Source organism: Atta cephalotes, assembly GCF_000143395.1.
Source record: "Atta cephalotes unplaced genomic scaffold scaffold00038, whole genome shotgun sequence".
Taxonomy (NCBI): Eukaryota; Metazoa; Arthropoda; class Insecta; order Hymenoptera; family Formicidae; genus Atta; species Atta cephalotes.
The window spans coordinates 1,730,306-1,748,214 of NW_012130102.1; positions in this window are offsets into that span (position 1 = coordinate 1,730,306).

Consider the following 17,909-nt stretch of genomic DNA (forward strand, 5'->3'; position numbering starts at 1 on the left):
CTAGAATATATGTATATATATATATATATATATCCTTTTTATATTATTTGATTAGTTAATATTCTGTTAAGTTAGAAAATAGTCTTTATTTTTTTTCTGAAAAATTTTATCGAGTTGTGCCTTTGAAAGTAAGGAAACGATATATAAAATTGTGTTAGTTTTCCAACTATTCTACTTAAAGAATATTTAAGAAATAAAAGAAGAAGATTAAGATTGAAAAAGTAACTATTTTAATCTGAGGAATAAAATATTCGATCATAAAAAAGTTATACGATTTAAAAATAAAACAGACTATTATCTTTAAATCGAGCTATATATAATTCAACTATGATCCTGTCGTCATCCTTCCAGACGCGCAAATGTACTAAACTTTAGACAGAATAAGAGAAAGAGTCATTAGCTAAATATATCTGTAGTTCCAGAGTATTTGTGGAAAACGGAGAATAAGGTTAATGCGCTTTTTAGAGGCTTTTGAGTATCCTAAGATTCTCTTGGATATACCCTTTTCGCGGAGAAGCAGGTGAATGTCAGGAGGCAAAGAATTGCAGCTAACAGAAGCGACTAAGAGATCCAAGTCAGTGGAGAATGCAACTACCCTATGCGCTTTCTTTAGTGTCCTCCTCCTACATCGGATAAGCTGCCCCATCCCTTCTCATCCCCTCAGTTCTTAATTCTGTTGGTTTGTTGAGATTGGCTATCCGGATTATACGAATTTTCCTGCGTCTCGGCATGGCTTTCTTCAGTCTCTTTACCTTCAGCGTATCTCACAATCAATTAATGAACTTTTATTTAAATCACGGGATGCGTCTCGATAATCAATAGCTGATATTACGTATCACTTGTAGGATAATAAAGGTCTATCGACTAAAAATTATAATTTTTTATCTGAAACAAATCGGAAACAAAGAACAGAAATTTGATTTTAAAGAATAAATCGGTGGAGTTGCAGTTAATAAACATCCATAATTTTAATAAAAATGTGTTGGCTTAAAACAAACAAATTAGAAACATTTTCCAATTTTGTTTTTAATCTGAAGTTCTGAGATAAAAGTAACCTGAACTTTTACCACACTTTAACCAAAAAAGTTTACAGTCGCACAAGGCAGTTCAGTTTCCTTAATGACTAAGAAAGAAAACAAGAATCCTTAAAGAGAATTGAATGGTCCATTCGGATATGAGTTTTTGCGATACTATTTAGGTAGTTGCAGTTGTAAGACTGATCGCACAATAATGCAATTTTGAAAGAAATTAAATAAATTCAGAAGAAAGAGTGAAAGAGTGTTTGCATTAAATATTTGAACTGCAAACGTCATCATAATGCTCTTGGCATTAATTTTATTAGGTTTTTAAAAAGCTTATTATTGTGTTGAAATTTGAAGGCAGTTGCAGTTGTAGAACTGATCGCACAATGTACAATAACAAACAATAAGAATAAGGAAGTATTTGCATTAAATATTCGAAATAAAACAGAAACTGTTTTTGATATTATTCTTTCTTAAATATCTTTTTAAAAATTTTATATAATCGTTAGAATTTTGAATTGTCACGTATATATCATAAAATGAAAGACGAACAAAGTAATTAGATGTGAAAAAGCGACATTGAAATATTTTTATGTCAACAGCAAAAAACGATGATAAAAAAAACGAGAAAAAGATTGTAAGCCGGAGGATTTGCAAGTAGGCGTTTGAGTAGACATTATCCTAGGATGACTTTTTCATTTCTCTCGCCGAATTTGTCGGCAAGTTAAAACAGTCCGCAATGTCGCGAGAGTATCATAAAAGTGGAACGTCGTATTTTCTTTCTGCTGAGTCTTTCTCCTCTTTTTTTTGGGTTCTTTTTTTTTGTTTTAATGGACGCTTTCCCGACGAGATATACAGGAGGACGAGCATTTTCTTATTGATCGGGGATTCACAACGTCGGTGTTCTTCATGAAATTCACAATGACGTCGCTCCTGCAGAAATCAACGTCTGACGCGAACGCGTTTGGCGTTATGAATTATTAACGTATTCAATTCTCCTGTTTTCGCCGACGAGGCCGGAAATCGGAATGAATCGATAACGATCGAAGTTACCAGTTAGATTCCATTAATAACATACGATTCTCGCCTATGATTTTCCACTCCATCCGAGAACATGGTACGGACGATAAAAACCTTTACGGTGAATGCGTCGACGCTTCGCTACATTCGGTGAAGCATTGTACCTTGTGGAGCACTATACTTTACATATGTACGGCCGTGTCGTATATCCGCAAACGTATATTTTCGAAAACCTTCTTCGATATTCTGCGAGTTCCTTTGACTCTTTTTTTATGCCATTTCGTTCTTCTTCCTTATTTGAATTTAGAAATGCAATCCCTCTGACAGAGTATTTACAGTGCGCATTGTCCAATAATATTTCTTGTTACGTTGATGTTAAAAGAATAATTTTTAATAATAATTTTTTTTTGAATGTTTTTGAATGTTGCGTTTAATAAAAATTTATTTATACGTACTTATCTATATTTTTTACAAGTCCTATTTTCTATATCCGAAAGTTAAAATATTATTTGCATTTACCAGGTCTTCTTCATTTCAATTTTCAGGTATACAGTTCTATTGTTCTATATTTTCTCATATGCAGAAATTAATTAATATTAATTTGCAAATCTGTCTCATATATTTTATTTATACAATTATGCCTTATTCATTAGAGCATGATAAACTCTGTCAATTTAATTCAATTTAATCGGAGAATTCAAACTGCAAACATTTTGTATTTGCCACCACGAAAATCATTAAATTCTATTGGATCACATTCTATATTTAACAGACTGTGTCAGTTCTAAGCCGGACTGCATTTACTCGTACAGGCAGTCGATGTCGATTATTTATCGCAGAATAATATTGAGGATATTCTCCAACGTCGGACTGAATTTGACCGTTGCCTATGAAACAAATCAACTCCCATTGGGAATATATCATCACGGCGGATATCAATGAACTCAAAACGACATGCAAAAATTCACTTTGTCCATTTGCGAATTGTCCTAACGGCAAGTTTCGTCCTGGAAAATTCAATTCGAGTTGAAAAACGGACAACACGAGAGAATAAATGGTTAAGTTCAGATCTCGCTTAATAAATCGTTCGCAGCTATCTCTCTTTCTCTTTTCTTTGCGCTTGTCTTTTATACGCGACTGCACCTGTACGTGCTGTACATCGCAGGTATACGCGACTGCATTTTAGTTCACGAGCTTAGCGCACAGGACAAAGCCATGTTTTCTTTTCTTTCATCTTATGTAGGACGTGACGTAGAAAGTGTTGAATGCAAAGGTGTCTATTATGCAAAGAGTTTTGATTCGAAAAGAGGGAAACACGTTATTGTGGTTGTGATAATTTTATTTTTAATTATTAGTATTACACGCGATAATATTCTGGTCTTTTATTATTTATACACGATGAGTTGTTCGTGTCTCGGATTAATTTTTATCATGCTTTTACAAGTATGCAACAATTTTCAAGTGATTCTTACACGTATTTTAACAGCTTTAGAAAATATTTACGAAGTTGTATATTTAAAAAGAAGAAAAAAAGAGATCATTAATTGACCAAACGCTCTTAGTATTTCAACAAAAAAAAAAAAGAAACGCGCGGAACATTAATGAAATCCTTAATAATAATCCAATCGTGTATATATGTATTAAGGATTCATGTGTCATTAATGATTTACTTCTTTCCTTTCTCTAATGCAGAAATATGATTACGGAAAATACCACTTTTCGTCAATCGACATCAATATCATTAGTCACATTTTTGGCTGAAAATTGAAAAATTTACGATTGAAAAAAAAAAGACGAACTGCATATAAATCTTCCGAATGGCTTTCTTTCATTCTTCCATATCTAAATGCGAATTCCTAAGCAGGTCGCGCCGAATCCGCGGAATACGAAAAGTCGAATTTACATTCGACATATATCCATGAGAGATTGCTGAAGTATATATTCGTATCAGTCTTTCAAGTCACACTTTTTTATCGTCGAATTAACTGAAACTTTGGTATAGAAGACACTGCTTTTTGTAAAACAGAAAAACTCTCCAATTTCTAGAGTGATTTGTTTGTACGTTGCTTTTGTGTTTTCCTTTTCGCTTTGGGTTTGTATTTTTCTGTACTTCTCTTTGCTATTTTCCCATTTTTAGATAAGTCTTGTGTTTCTGTAATTATCGCTTAATCGTACTAAATTGCGAAAAACGTTTACAGGACCGTTTATTCATTTTATATTCCATTTATCGTATTCTGATACGCGTGCAATATCGGAAAAGCAATAATCTGAAATTTAATTCAGAACCCTATTATATTTCATGCACCGTCGATGTTTATGAAGACATTAGTAATCTTAGTTCGATAAAGGAACTTTTTTTTTGAAAATTACAATCGTTGGATTTAGAGATATCGGAAGTTGCAGTTGTCTCACACGTTTTTATTCAGCGGATATTTCGATATGGTCGACTTGGTCGAAAATCAATTTCCTTGGATGGACATGGAGACAGAAATGCTACTGGGGACTGGGGATAACCCAGATATTCTTATTTACTTCAAACACGATAAAAGAATGAGAGAAAATAAAGAAAAAGGAAGAGGAAAAGAAGGAAAGGAAAAAGAAACAGAAATCCGCTAGGAAGTGCACGTTCCTCAGTCTTCCTCGCAGGACTATTATACACCATTATCTCGATCTAGTCCACCCCCTCATCTCACACGTATATATATATATATATATATATATATATATATATATGTCTTCTTCTCGTATTTTGTGTGTGTGTGTGTGTGTGTGTGTGTGTGTGTGTGTACACACACACACACACACACACACACAAGCAGGAAAGTACGCAATACAAGCAAGTGGAATTCAGTGGCACGAAATAGTACTCCGCTATAGCACATTCACCTTGGTTAGGAAAAAGGTAAGTTAGAACGAGAAGAAAGCGAAAAAGAAAGAAATACGAAAGGAAAAAGGTACTTTGAAAGCTTGCTCTAGTGACAGATCTGTCAAATCTTGGGATACACAGGTTCTTCTGTTCTACGAGGTATCGTCTAATTCCTGGATTTGATGTTATACACATTTCTGCCTTCTCCAATTTTTATCTGCTGAAATCTACATCTTTTTACCTAGACTTTTGTAGTCTCAGATGCTATATACGATCCTCTTTCTTAGAGATCTCTTTATCTTATTTTATTTTATCTCCATCGCACTCTGGATTACCGTCGTTCCTTTCTTTGTATTCAAGATTTTTAGATCCATGCATCTCGCGATACTTTTGCGCTGTAAAACCTTACTTTCTCATACCACTTCAAGGATTTAACGCTCGTCTTCTTTCTTTGCCGATAGACAGAATCTTGAAGAGGAAGAAAGGTATGGCTTGCGCTAGAAAATTACCTCCGTCCGACTAGCATTGGAGATTCTGCGTGTCAGTCTCTCCTCCATGCTCCTTGCACGTTCTACCATCGTTTCTTTGTATCCTCTTGCCTAGCAGGAAGCAAGGGGATTCAGGATTTCCGCTAAACCAAACGTAGGTTTTCCCTTCGATGGGTCCAGAACGTCCGATTCCGCTTTTTACTAATGTCGACTTTTTATTATTCTACGAGCCACAGCAGAAAACAATCGCAAGGATTTCAAACGTCTCTTTGTCGCGACACTGAATGACCTTCTAAACCTTCTAAACATTTATTTAATGAAGTGATAATAACCATTTATGCAAATTATTAAATACTGCTATTTTTAGCACAAATATTTTTTATTTGTTCTTGAATAATTTTGAATAGCATTCTTGTAATTAAGTTCTCAATTATATTTATTAGAATTTTTTTAAATCTTTTTAATCGCTACGATAACAGAAATCATTTTAAACAATAGTGATTTTAATAACAATAGTTGATTTTAAATTAATTTTCATATTTTGTCCTCTTAAAAATTCTCGAATCTTTGAACACCTTCTTTAATTATTATTCTATAATAATTAATTCTAAAAATTCCACACACACATAATCGAATTTTTCCAATCACGTATTGATTTCAATGATGGATGTCAGTTCTTGTAGAATAATCTTTTCATGATAATATTTCTTTTCACTCATACATATTTAGGACCGAACGGATAAGCTTTTATGGTGTCCCTTGTGTGAGAACGTAGTATCCTATAAATTTTTTCTCAATCTTTTATGTCATCATAACAAAGAGGACAATGTATCACGTGGCGATGGCACCTGTAAGAGATTTGATCGAGGCGTGAATTTATGCATAAGCTCTTTATGGCACTTTCGGAATTCTCGTTTCTGTAAGATTAGCTGAAAAAAGGAAGTTCTACGGATTGGTTGATTTGTTGAATGAAGTCTCTCTTCCTTGACCCTTCACCGTAATAAATAGGGTGACGAAAGCACCACAGAGCTTTTCACTAATGTCTGTCTATCCCAACACGTCCTTAAGAAAGAACTACAGAAGCTAAATGAAAAAAAAAAGAATTATCTAGAAAACTTTTTACCAGCACGCCATTGTTGCGACTATAAATTTTTGTTTCAGAGAAAAATATGCAATAAAAAATTTGCAAATCTACCATGATGATGAAGCAGTATTTAATTCAAAAGAATATAGAGATTCATCGATATCGCTTTTATATTTTATATGAAATATATTAAAGGAAAGGTCCCTATTATGAGATACCGAGTTATAAGTCTGTAGGTAGAATTAAAAAAATAATAGGTCATTTTGAAGGAGATTTAAGATAACGTTACATAAAATTTAATTCAAATTCCATTTTTGTTGAAGTTGAGCAAATTGCAAAATTGTCTTCCCAATATGAGATGCCCCGAGAAATCGATAGTAAAACGCACATTATATTAGTATTGCAATTAAAAATCTTTATTTAATATTTTTAAAATACAAACAAACACAGCCAGCGTGAAAAATGAGCATGCGATAGATTATATTGTTTTCTTGTTTTTTTTTTATATTGTTAATGTATATTGTTGATTATATTGTTAACTTGTTTTCAGGTAATTGGAATTAAGCATCGCAGATATAGGCACTTGACGTTCATTCCGGTTATCTTTTTTATTATTGTACAATAACATTTATACTTTAGCAACGATTTTCACTAACATAGGAGCATAGGTTATTTCATATTAGGAATACCCGGGGTATCTCATATTACGATTTCCACTTCATATTACGATTTCTTATGGTTTTACGATCATCTAACTTTTGTAATTAAACAATTCAACATATCCCGTATTTTTCTATTAGTATGACCTTACTCTATCACTACACGAAGAATTTATTATCAAATATTTATTTATTAAATAATAAACAAGATTTAAATGCTCGTTTCAATGAAACTTGAAGACATCCAAATTTTAAAATCTTGTTTTACAACTAACTGCAAGCATGATCTAATAATAAATTTTCTACTAAATAGTTTTCAATTCAAGAACAATAAATTCATGGTGGAACCAATGAATAGATCGCGTTTATTAGTTTAGCAGAAACGCCGCTATCTCATAATAGGGGGCTTTCCTCTAAGTACTAAAATTTGATACTTAATTGATAAAATTTGAAAAATATAAATTTTCATTAATCTTTAAACGATGAAAAAATTTTAAGTCGCAAGCACATATTTTTTACATATTTTTTATATTTTTTATATTAAGATATAAATATTGTAAATAACAATTGTAAAAAAGTTAACAGATCTTATATTAAAATTACAAATTAAATAATCTAATAGAGAAAATCAAATTTCTAAATAGTCTGATAGAGATGAAATATACGATAATTAAACGTACTTCGAGACTCGTGCCAAGAAGTTGAACAATATTGATGAGTTTCTAAGCTTTCGCTGATTTGAACATGTCTAACGTTTTTGAACAAAAGATAGGTAGACAGTGCGAAAAACTGCCCGTTCGATCTGTCGTGTATTTTGTGCTTTATAGCGATGCATGTTTGAATTTCGCAGCACGTAGTCGAAGGAAATTAAGACCAATCAGTGGTGATATGTGATTTACGGCGATAGTCAGTATCGGCGAGCGGCAGGGATTACGTCGGACTCCATCGTGGCTCTTTTCCCGCCGTTGCTTTTTTCCGAATTCATTCCATTGGCGTACCTGCGCTGCGTCTCCATTACGAATTGGATCCGGTAAATCTGTGCCATTTGAGGAAAAACCTGGATTCTGTGCATCAATTTGGATTCGGTATATTCGAAATCTAAGCCTGTGGGTCATGTGATTTTGTTTGGGCCAGCATAGATTTTGTCAATGAGTATATTTATAAATATACTATTATTATCTGAAAAAATATTGCATCTTATTACATAAACAAAGTCTTTAAAAAGTTTCATTTATCTTATTTTTTTCTTCAACGTGCTCAAACTTTCTTATAATATATAACATCTTATGTTTGCAATATATTATCGTATATTACCAGTATATTACAATGTGTTATCTTTAACATAACAATTGATATTAATTTAATGTTACATTTCTCTTATTATACAAAATATGTATAATTTTCATACATCGCGTGTAACAAATAATTCAGTTTTAATATATATATGTTCTTTCATGGCGACGTTACGTCCAAGATTCTTAGAAGAAAACGAGCGCAAATATCGATATTCCGAGATAATACGGAAGAAACGAAGTCTTGCCTTCCCGCTCTGTATGCCGCGCCGCGAGATACGCGGAAATGGAATATTAAGGATTCCTTTTGGAATTTCAACTTATGATTTCCCGCCGGCGGGTAAAGTTCCACGAACGATGTAACGATTGTATAACGATATCGAGATATCGTAGGAGTTTTAGTGTTTCAAGATTCCGGAAGCCCCATAGCTACGCAGGAGACCTCCGACATTCGCAAGAAAGAGCATACTTCCTGAGTAAAAGTATTTTTATTCTAAAAATTTTGCATACTCTGTGTATTAAAAATTGTTAAATTAAAAGTAAAGTAGATGCGCATGTGCTAAAATTCTTTTTCTTCGCTCTTTCACAAATATATAACAAATGCAGCCACAAAGTTAACAATCACGGCTGAGATGCACTCCAATCTATCTCGAGAGTACCTGATGTCTGGCTGGTGCTCTCTATTATATACATTTATTATAAACATAATAAGAATAGACCGAGCGTGAGGTTTGAAACGTGAAGAGTAGGTAGAAAAGGACGGACAACGATTGCCGTGTAGCTTTTTCTTCCTCACTAGGAAAGAATGAGGAGGGGAAGTAAGATGTAAATATCTGCTCTCTATCCTTTTTTGGATCTGATCTTCAAAGTGGAGGACACGCTCGGTCTTATTATATCTATGATTGTATGTGCACGTTAAAATTTGTTTTTTTAATGACATTACACTTGAGAATATGCAACGTCGTAACTTGAAAATGGATTTCAAAGATTTGAATAACAATTTATTTTATAATAACGGCGAAAGAACAATGTAAGGCTGGCGTATTTTAATGACGACGATGCATATACGATGGGGGACACAATGTGATTTAACGATCTCCTTAGTCATTAGAAATGGAAGTAAGGTCTTAGAACGTTATAGAAATATAACAGCCATAAAACCGGTCGTTAAGCGCGCGAAGAGCGGAAATTTTCGCTCGGTATCTCTCGTAGGAATTTCCGACAGCTTGGAATTTTTGGTGCTTAAAAGAACACGAAACTTAAGAGTTCGATATTGAAGCATAGGATGATTTTGAAATCATGCATCAGATTATAGCCTATAAATTTCTCGGCTAATGAGAGAGAAGTCTGCCAACTTTTGACCCTCTGAGAAATTTCGAAACTGTTTGATTAATTCGACCTACTACATTTAGAAACAACTTTTAGCCCTTGTTAACTTTTGCAGATATATACTGGTAACTTTTATAGATAAGCAACAAGAAGTTAAAGGGGAAGCACCGCCTTTTCCACAGCTGAAATTATTTAGAGAATGCATGCCGTCTACATATCTACATTATATACAGTGAGAAAGTATTCGTACAGGAGAGATTTTTATTAACAAAGCCTTATTTGTAGAAAATGAACACAATTAGCAATTTATTAACAACGAATACAATAGAAACATTCTTTTAAATTATTATAAACAAAAAATATAGTAATCCAAATATATTGTCCTAATAATAATCAAAAAGTAAAAAATTATATTATTTTATTGTACAGAAAATATTTGTACACTTGTTTTTAATTTATATACCTAATATATTAATTTAATATTTTGTAAGATAGCCGTTAACATTAATCACAGCTCGTAGTCTTCGGTGCATTAATTGATTTCGCGTGGTTGTCGATGAAATAGATTTCCATTCTTTTCGAAGAGCGATTTTAAATCTTCTCGATCGGAAATCTGCCTTTTTCTAATAGCATCTCCAAGAATGCTCCACGAATGTTCAATCAGGATTAAGATCCGATGATTGCGGAGGTGTATACAATTGTTTTGATATATTATACAACAGCTATTGCTTCGTATTGTAAGCTGTATGCTTAGGATCATTCGTGTCATGTTAAAAAATATAATTATCGGCAATTTCCCAATTTTTGTGTATTGACAGAAAGATTTTCCTTCAAAATTTCGATGTATATTTTATGATCCATTATGCCATCAATCATATGTAAATTGTCGACACCTGCTGCGTTCATACATTCCCCAAACAAGCAGAATCACCATGTTTAACTATAGGTAAGAGATTTTTTGGAGCGAGTTCCGTATTTTTCTTTTTGCCACATCATACGTCTTCCATCAGAACGAAAAACATTAAATTTACTTTTATCTGAGAAAATCATTGTATTCCAATATTCAGATTTAAGATGTTGTTTCAAATTCTAATCGTAATTGGTCGCATTTATCCAAAACTTTTTCCTAGCAACACGCCATAATATCCATTCTCATGGCACACATTTCAAATTGCAGTAGTAGAAACGTGTATACCGCGATTTTCGAGTGCGGCGTAAGCGACGTCTTTGGGACACTTATTTTTGAGTTTATCTTTATTTGACGGATTATAAAACGTTTGTCTGTCTCACTTAAGATCCGTGCCAGCCTTCTTAACTTATTTTTCTTAACTTATTTTTCACCGTTTTTCTTTCACAAAAGCGATTATTGATTAAATTGTCGATTGAGGTTTATCGATAAACTGAGCAATTTCACGAAGAGATTTACATTGATTGTGTAATTTAATTATAACTTTTCGCTCTTCTTCAGTTATCTCCCTTTGCGACCCATTTTGCTTGAATAACGCAATAAAACTGATATTATTTATTTTTTGAAGGTAGCGTCTATAATTCGAGAGCGTTCTTATTATTAATATAAATAAAAGAGTTTCGACAAAAATAACCTTGTTTATGATCTTAGAAGCTAAATTTCTCGATTATACAAATACTTTTTGTACATTTAAATAACATAATTTTTCATTTTCGCTTATTATTAAGATAATATTGCAATTATACATCTTTTTAGATAAAATAATTTTGAGAAAGATACTAATTATTGTATCCATTGTTAATAAATGTTTATTTTCCACAAATAAGGCATTTTTAAATAAAAATCTCTCCTGTACGAATACTTTCTGCATTGTATATATACATATATACAGGGTGTCATTAAAATACGGCACTACTCATTATGAGCAGATAGAATGGACTAAACTGAGTCGAAAAATCCCCTACTATTTTATAATTTTTGCAATGATTAACGAGACATTAATTACTAAAAATCGCTAAACATTGGTTTTCAATAATTTTTTACTCAAATACTATTAACATTACAGAAAAATTGCAAGAGAGAAAAATAATTTATTTTCTTCTTATAGAACTTTAAGAATTTTTTTCAGATCTTTTTATCAACTTTTTAGTTCTGCATTTTTTATTTTTACTACCGTGAGAAAATGCGGTATTAAAACATTCTAAAAAAATTCTCAAAACTTTATAAGAAGAAAATAAATTATTTTGATCTATTTTCTGTGACACCCTTATATATATATATATTGTAGATTGTATATACATATGCATATTTCACGCGTTGAGAATCTCGTGTTAAGAGATATCTCGAATATCCGGCGTCAGGCAAATACTGCCGGGGGTGGCAGGCACGAAATCAATGCGAGCGACACACGTAGCTACATGCGATGTACACGTGTATGCGTCGCTCGGTGCTTGCACCTGACAGTCGAATACTGAGAAGCAGCTGCATCGTCATTTTGTGGAATTGACTTGGATCGACATATCGACTCGAGAGGCGGTCGCATGTATCCACGATGTATGACTTGTAGCACCCCTAACTACTGCTGAGGCGTACGCATTGGCATTCGACAGATGCACTCAGCGCGCCTGAAATCCCAAATGTAAAAACTGCATACCAGAGTAAGTATCTCTCTATGCAAAAAATTGATCAGCCGTTTATCTTTCGAGCTGCTGTTTTCTCCCGTCACAATTCTTCTTCGCTGTAGGGATCTTAAGTAGTAGTGGCTTCAAGAGATTTTTCTAAAAGTAAAATAAAACCGAGCGATACTTTCTCTCTCTTTTCTGCAGACACTAACCGACTGCGTGACGGTCAGCGAAGGTAATAGAAATAACTTTCACTTTCACCTTAACACATCAACGGTGATATAAAATACAACCATCCCTTGATTCTATTAAGTTTGCGATCCAAACTATAAATAAAATAAATTATTTAAATCGACAAAACGTTAAACATATCTATAAAAATTTTAAATAAATTTTAAGTAAATTTTTTTTTAAACGTTTAAATTTTTTGCAACTTTTTAAATCTAAGATTTATGTATTTTTTTCGATTCAAACTCATTTTTTCTGAGAAAATTTCCTCTTGTGTAGAGGAGAGGCGGGGGGGGGGGGAATTCTGCGAACACCTAAGAAAAAATTTAAATAAAGTTACAATTATTTATATCATTGTTTTTTTTTATTTAAAAGATGCTCTGCTGTTTATTTTGCTTCAAACTACAATAATTAATATTCATACGTTATGAATATAAATCATAATTTTAAAATCAAAATCTTTGCCGTTTGAAATTATATTTTCTCACGCGGAGTAATTGGCAATAAGACATTATTATACTGATAGAAGCTACAGAAAGTTCTAAAAGTTTTTTTCCTCTCATTTGCTAGTACGAATCAATACAACGTTTCATCGATAGTTCATAAATATGAAAATTATATACATTTATACATTTATTAATAATGTATGATATACATTTTCCTTTAAAACAAATCCTAATTGAACTAAATAGCTTAATATTTACCAAAGACATAATTTAAAAAAAAATTGATATGTTATAAGAGTAAAGAAGAGTAAGAAGTTTTACTAATACATACATATATAAGACTTTTATAAATGCTAAATAACTATCGGCTTAACTTTTCCTTCAAATATCGCAATTGTACATTTTCTCTTATATCGAAATAGTTTAAAATATGTAATGGTATTTACCTTAAACGACGTATGCATTCTATGGTCACGTTTTATAGTGCAGCACTAAGCGGACTATCACTAGATGCGAGAAATAACAGGTTATCGCTATTCTAACGTACTACAATAGTATTTGCACGTTTATCCCATATTCACAAATTCTCCACTCTCCCTTACTCGTTTTTGTTTGGAAAGTAACATTCAAAGCGATCTCAGACGATACGGAATTGTATTAATAAATAAGGTAACGTGTGCAAGAATAAACGCTGAACGTATTAAGGGTTACGAGTAATCTAGATACCCGATAGAACAGGGAAAAGCGAACCCCCGCAGACAGACATAGCACGGCGCAAAGCACCTCTGACAGGGTAGTAAAGCCCTCGTTACGTAACTCTCTGTCGTTGCTTATTTGTGTTACCAGAAACTTTGCGCATGTTAATTAGTAGATATGGTTAGCAGTTATGGTTAACTGAAGTTTGTAGCCCACGCCCTACCGCGACCCACCCGTCGCGGCCGTTATAACGACAACGACTTATTTGCATCTGAGCTGTGCAACGCGGGCCCTTCTCGCGCTCTGTCTGCTACCCTTCGATGTAACACTTTGATGTAGATTTACGTTACGGAAGAAAGGTTTCTGTGAAGCCCGTTTAAAGCTAATGTATTATTCAATTGGGAAAACAGCGGTCCTAAGCTACCTAATTTTTTAACTAAAAGACATCCTTTGTAGCTCTGTCTCTTCTATCCCTTTGAAAATATTAAAGATACTCAATTAGAAGAATATCGATTCTATTATAAATTACAATTTGAAATGAAGTATCCTTCTCGAGAGGTATTACAGCAGATTATTGATCGTCCCTGTAGCAACAAAGAACTGAGTTGATTGCATTTTCTCTGATCGTTATCAACTTTTCTAAACGTGTGGGTCAAGTTTATATTTTTTTTAGGTACGACCTCTGCGACGAAAACGGAATAGAGATAAAATATTGGCGGTCGTGAATTACGACGAGAAAATTTTGTACAAATATTTGCGCAACGTAGCTGCGTACATATACATGCAAACACTAGTTCCATCTGTATATTTCGCCAGTATATACATACATGTCAATCTAAAAATAATAGCTGGTTTGCATGGCGGAGTGCACGGTATTTTTGCCCTTAGTATTGTAAGTCAATCAACCTATGTATGTACTTTGGACCTTCTTTTTACTAAAGTATTCTTTACAAAGTTAACATTAAAATTTGTTGAGAACATAAAGATATGAAAGCTTTAACCCTTGCAGACGAGTGACATTTGGAGTCATCTCTTTTTATTTTGTAAACTTGGCTTATGCAGGGATAATTTGATAACACTCCATTCAAATCTGACAGGTTAAAAATAAAAAATTCCAAATGATGAATCCAATATGGCAAACACAATTTTAAAAAATCTGATTATGAATAAAATTGAATTTTAGGGAATTTTTAATTGCGAAATAACATCGAGTTTCCAATTTCACTTCATTTGAAGCTTATCAATTCTACGCAAACAGTTAGTACTGATTTCCAAACTCTGATAATGAGCCCTGTGATATTAGATCCTCCACCATTGGAAGTTACTATCCCTTTGAAATTTGACATTTTCAGATTGCACTCAATGATATCAAGAATCCTCTTAAAACCGAATTTCACGATAATCAGATTATTTTTTTGAAATTTGAATTTTAGAATTTTAGAAGCCAGAATCGAATTTAGGGATCCCTATAAACTCTTAGAAAATAAAATATCTTCTCTAAGACTTCTTTAAGTTTCTTTGTTAGAAAGTTTCCATCCTCAAAGGGTTAATTACAATCTACGATAAATCCCACAGCCTTTTTCAATATTTACACAAATGTGTAAATAATGTTCAAGTACATATTGCGTAAGCACGCGATGTCTTGGATCTACTCTACCAGTAGTAGCGTAGCAGATACAAAGTATTTTATTTGAAAACAATTTACTCTCTTTACTGTGAAACTAAAGATTAGATGTAAGAGTATAATCGTATACCGCAAATCGCGGTCTAACGCGTTTCACAGGGCGACCGGCCAGCTATCCTGTTTCCAATTACACCGACTGGCCGGAGATAAGTGGTGGTTACAGTTACGGTTACACGGTTACACCTTACGTCACGCTGTACGCCCTCTCGCGTTACTCCCAATGCGCGCGCGCTAATATCCCTCTCCGCCGGCTATAATTACCAAAGATATATTACGCTTAACTGCCTCCCGTTAACCGGGAGGCAGCATGTGGATACCAACTACGCTGGATAACCGTTGCCGGATAGCTTGTTAAACGCCAACTTACCGGCGCATCGCTCACACGGTTACGATCTGCGGATGTGACGCAATGACGTTGAATACAACTCATGCAAATACCATGTATAAGAACTTCTTCAAGTTTCGTCGAGGAGGTAGAAAAGTATTCTGCGTACAAAGAAAGAATAGAGATGTGAAGAAATCGAAAAGAGAAGTTTAAAGGAAACCTCATGACGTGCGAATTCTGATACGTTTGAACATGTGTGGTTTACGAAATCAGGCGATTGAGAAAGTAAAAAGTACTTTGCATTATTTGCAAATTCTTTCAATAGTGAAAGTTTAAATGTTTGATATCAGCCGTTTCTTTTCGCATTACTCATATAATCACTCAACGCCATCGTCACGAAAATTTAAATTGTTTTATGCTAACGATTATATTTTGCGTTAAGTTGACGTTTATGAGATCCTGTTGTCAGTTACAATTCCGTGTTGTCTGGCTCCAACGATTTACACATCATACGTCACAATGGCGGCGGAATTACAGCCCAGAATGAAACGCAACGAAATCACATCGAACGAAAAATCGTGGAGTCATTCGTGATCGTCGAGTGACAATTCATTAAAGTGCTCAAGTCATTAAATTGCCATCAGTGAGCACCTTAACTGACAACCAAAATTAATAGGACGGTCGATCTTTAATTTCTGGGATTCGGAATTTTTGTAACATTGCTAATAGGAATTGTGCTGAAACTGTTGTTAGACTATTCAAATATCGATTGCTTCTGCGATTTATGATTTATTATTGTCACATTGTAATTGTAACTAATTTATTTCTAATTTTCTACCTTGTAATCATAGTTTTCGAATTGATTATCTTAATTATAAGTTTATCAAAGATAAAAATCGAATTAACAGTAAATAATGTTAAACATAATTCATCAAGTTCCAGTTTTCTCGCTTTTATATAAATAAAAGAGAATATCTAGGATTTATTCTATTATCTATATTTTTAGTTTGTTGGTCTAATTGATTTTTATGTTTAAGCATAGTAAAGATAATAAAAATTTATAAAAAAAAGTATTTGTATAGAAAAATGTTTTGGATTGATACTTAATTTATCTCAATAGCATTTAGTAAACTAGCCGTTTCTTAAGTATAAATCGTCGTAGTAGTCTAAACTACTACCTAATCTAAAAACAGTTACACATTTAAGTAATAAATCAATTTTTCGTTTGAAATTTTCACTAGAACCTAAGGAAACTATTTAGCAGCGTTCCATGCATATAACAACCGCAACTTCGAATTCCTATGGGATAGTCTCGGTAATCATTGCCTAATTTAATTTTGCGAATTCCGGCGTTCATACTTGCCAGTCGTAATCAAGAATTGTCGCAAATTGAGCTCGATCGAGCTATCGCTCGCCTTTGAACACTTTGCGAAAGTTCCGAGCAACCCATCGGTCGTCCTGTCAATTTTGAAAGGAAAACACACGATGCCAGGTTAGGCGTTCTAACGAGGAAACTCTGAGATGACCGGACTCTAGTATAGGGGCGATCGATCGACGCTTCATCTTTGAAGTAGCTCTCTCGGAGTGCATTTACCAAGTTGTGTCTGATCGATGACCTTCCGTCAATCATAACTCAGTCCACGTCGAGGTTTCCGACATGTCACTATCTGGACAATTGATTCCCTTTATCTTTGACGACGTGTCTTTGAGTTAGCATGAGTTAGCATGAGTTAGATTTCGCAAAATGTATTGCCGCTTTATGAAGGTATGCATTCAGAATTAGAAACACTTTTGATATAAAAAAAAAGGTATTTTTCTTTTTATTATTAAATTTAGTAACCTTAATAATAAGATTAATAAGAGATTATAAATAATAAAGGATTAATAAATATATCAGCTGTAACAAAAAGGAGGCAATGAAAATATTGTTCGACAATATAATAAAAAAATAAATTCTGAATGTTTGCTAGAAAAATGATCTGTAATTGATTAACGGAACTCACTAAAAATTGATGAAAAAATATTTATCTTGTTTCCGATAAATTCAATATATAGTCATTCAATATCAAAATCCGTTTGTGCCAAATATGAATACAATCAAAATTTAACTATGACGGAACTTAATTCTAAATTCCCAACGGAATACTATGCGCGATAACTGAATGAAACGAAATTTCAGCG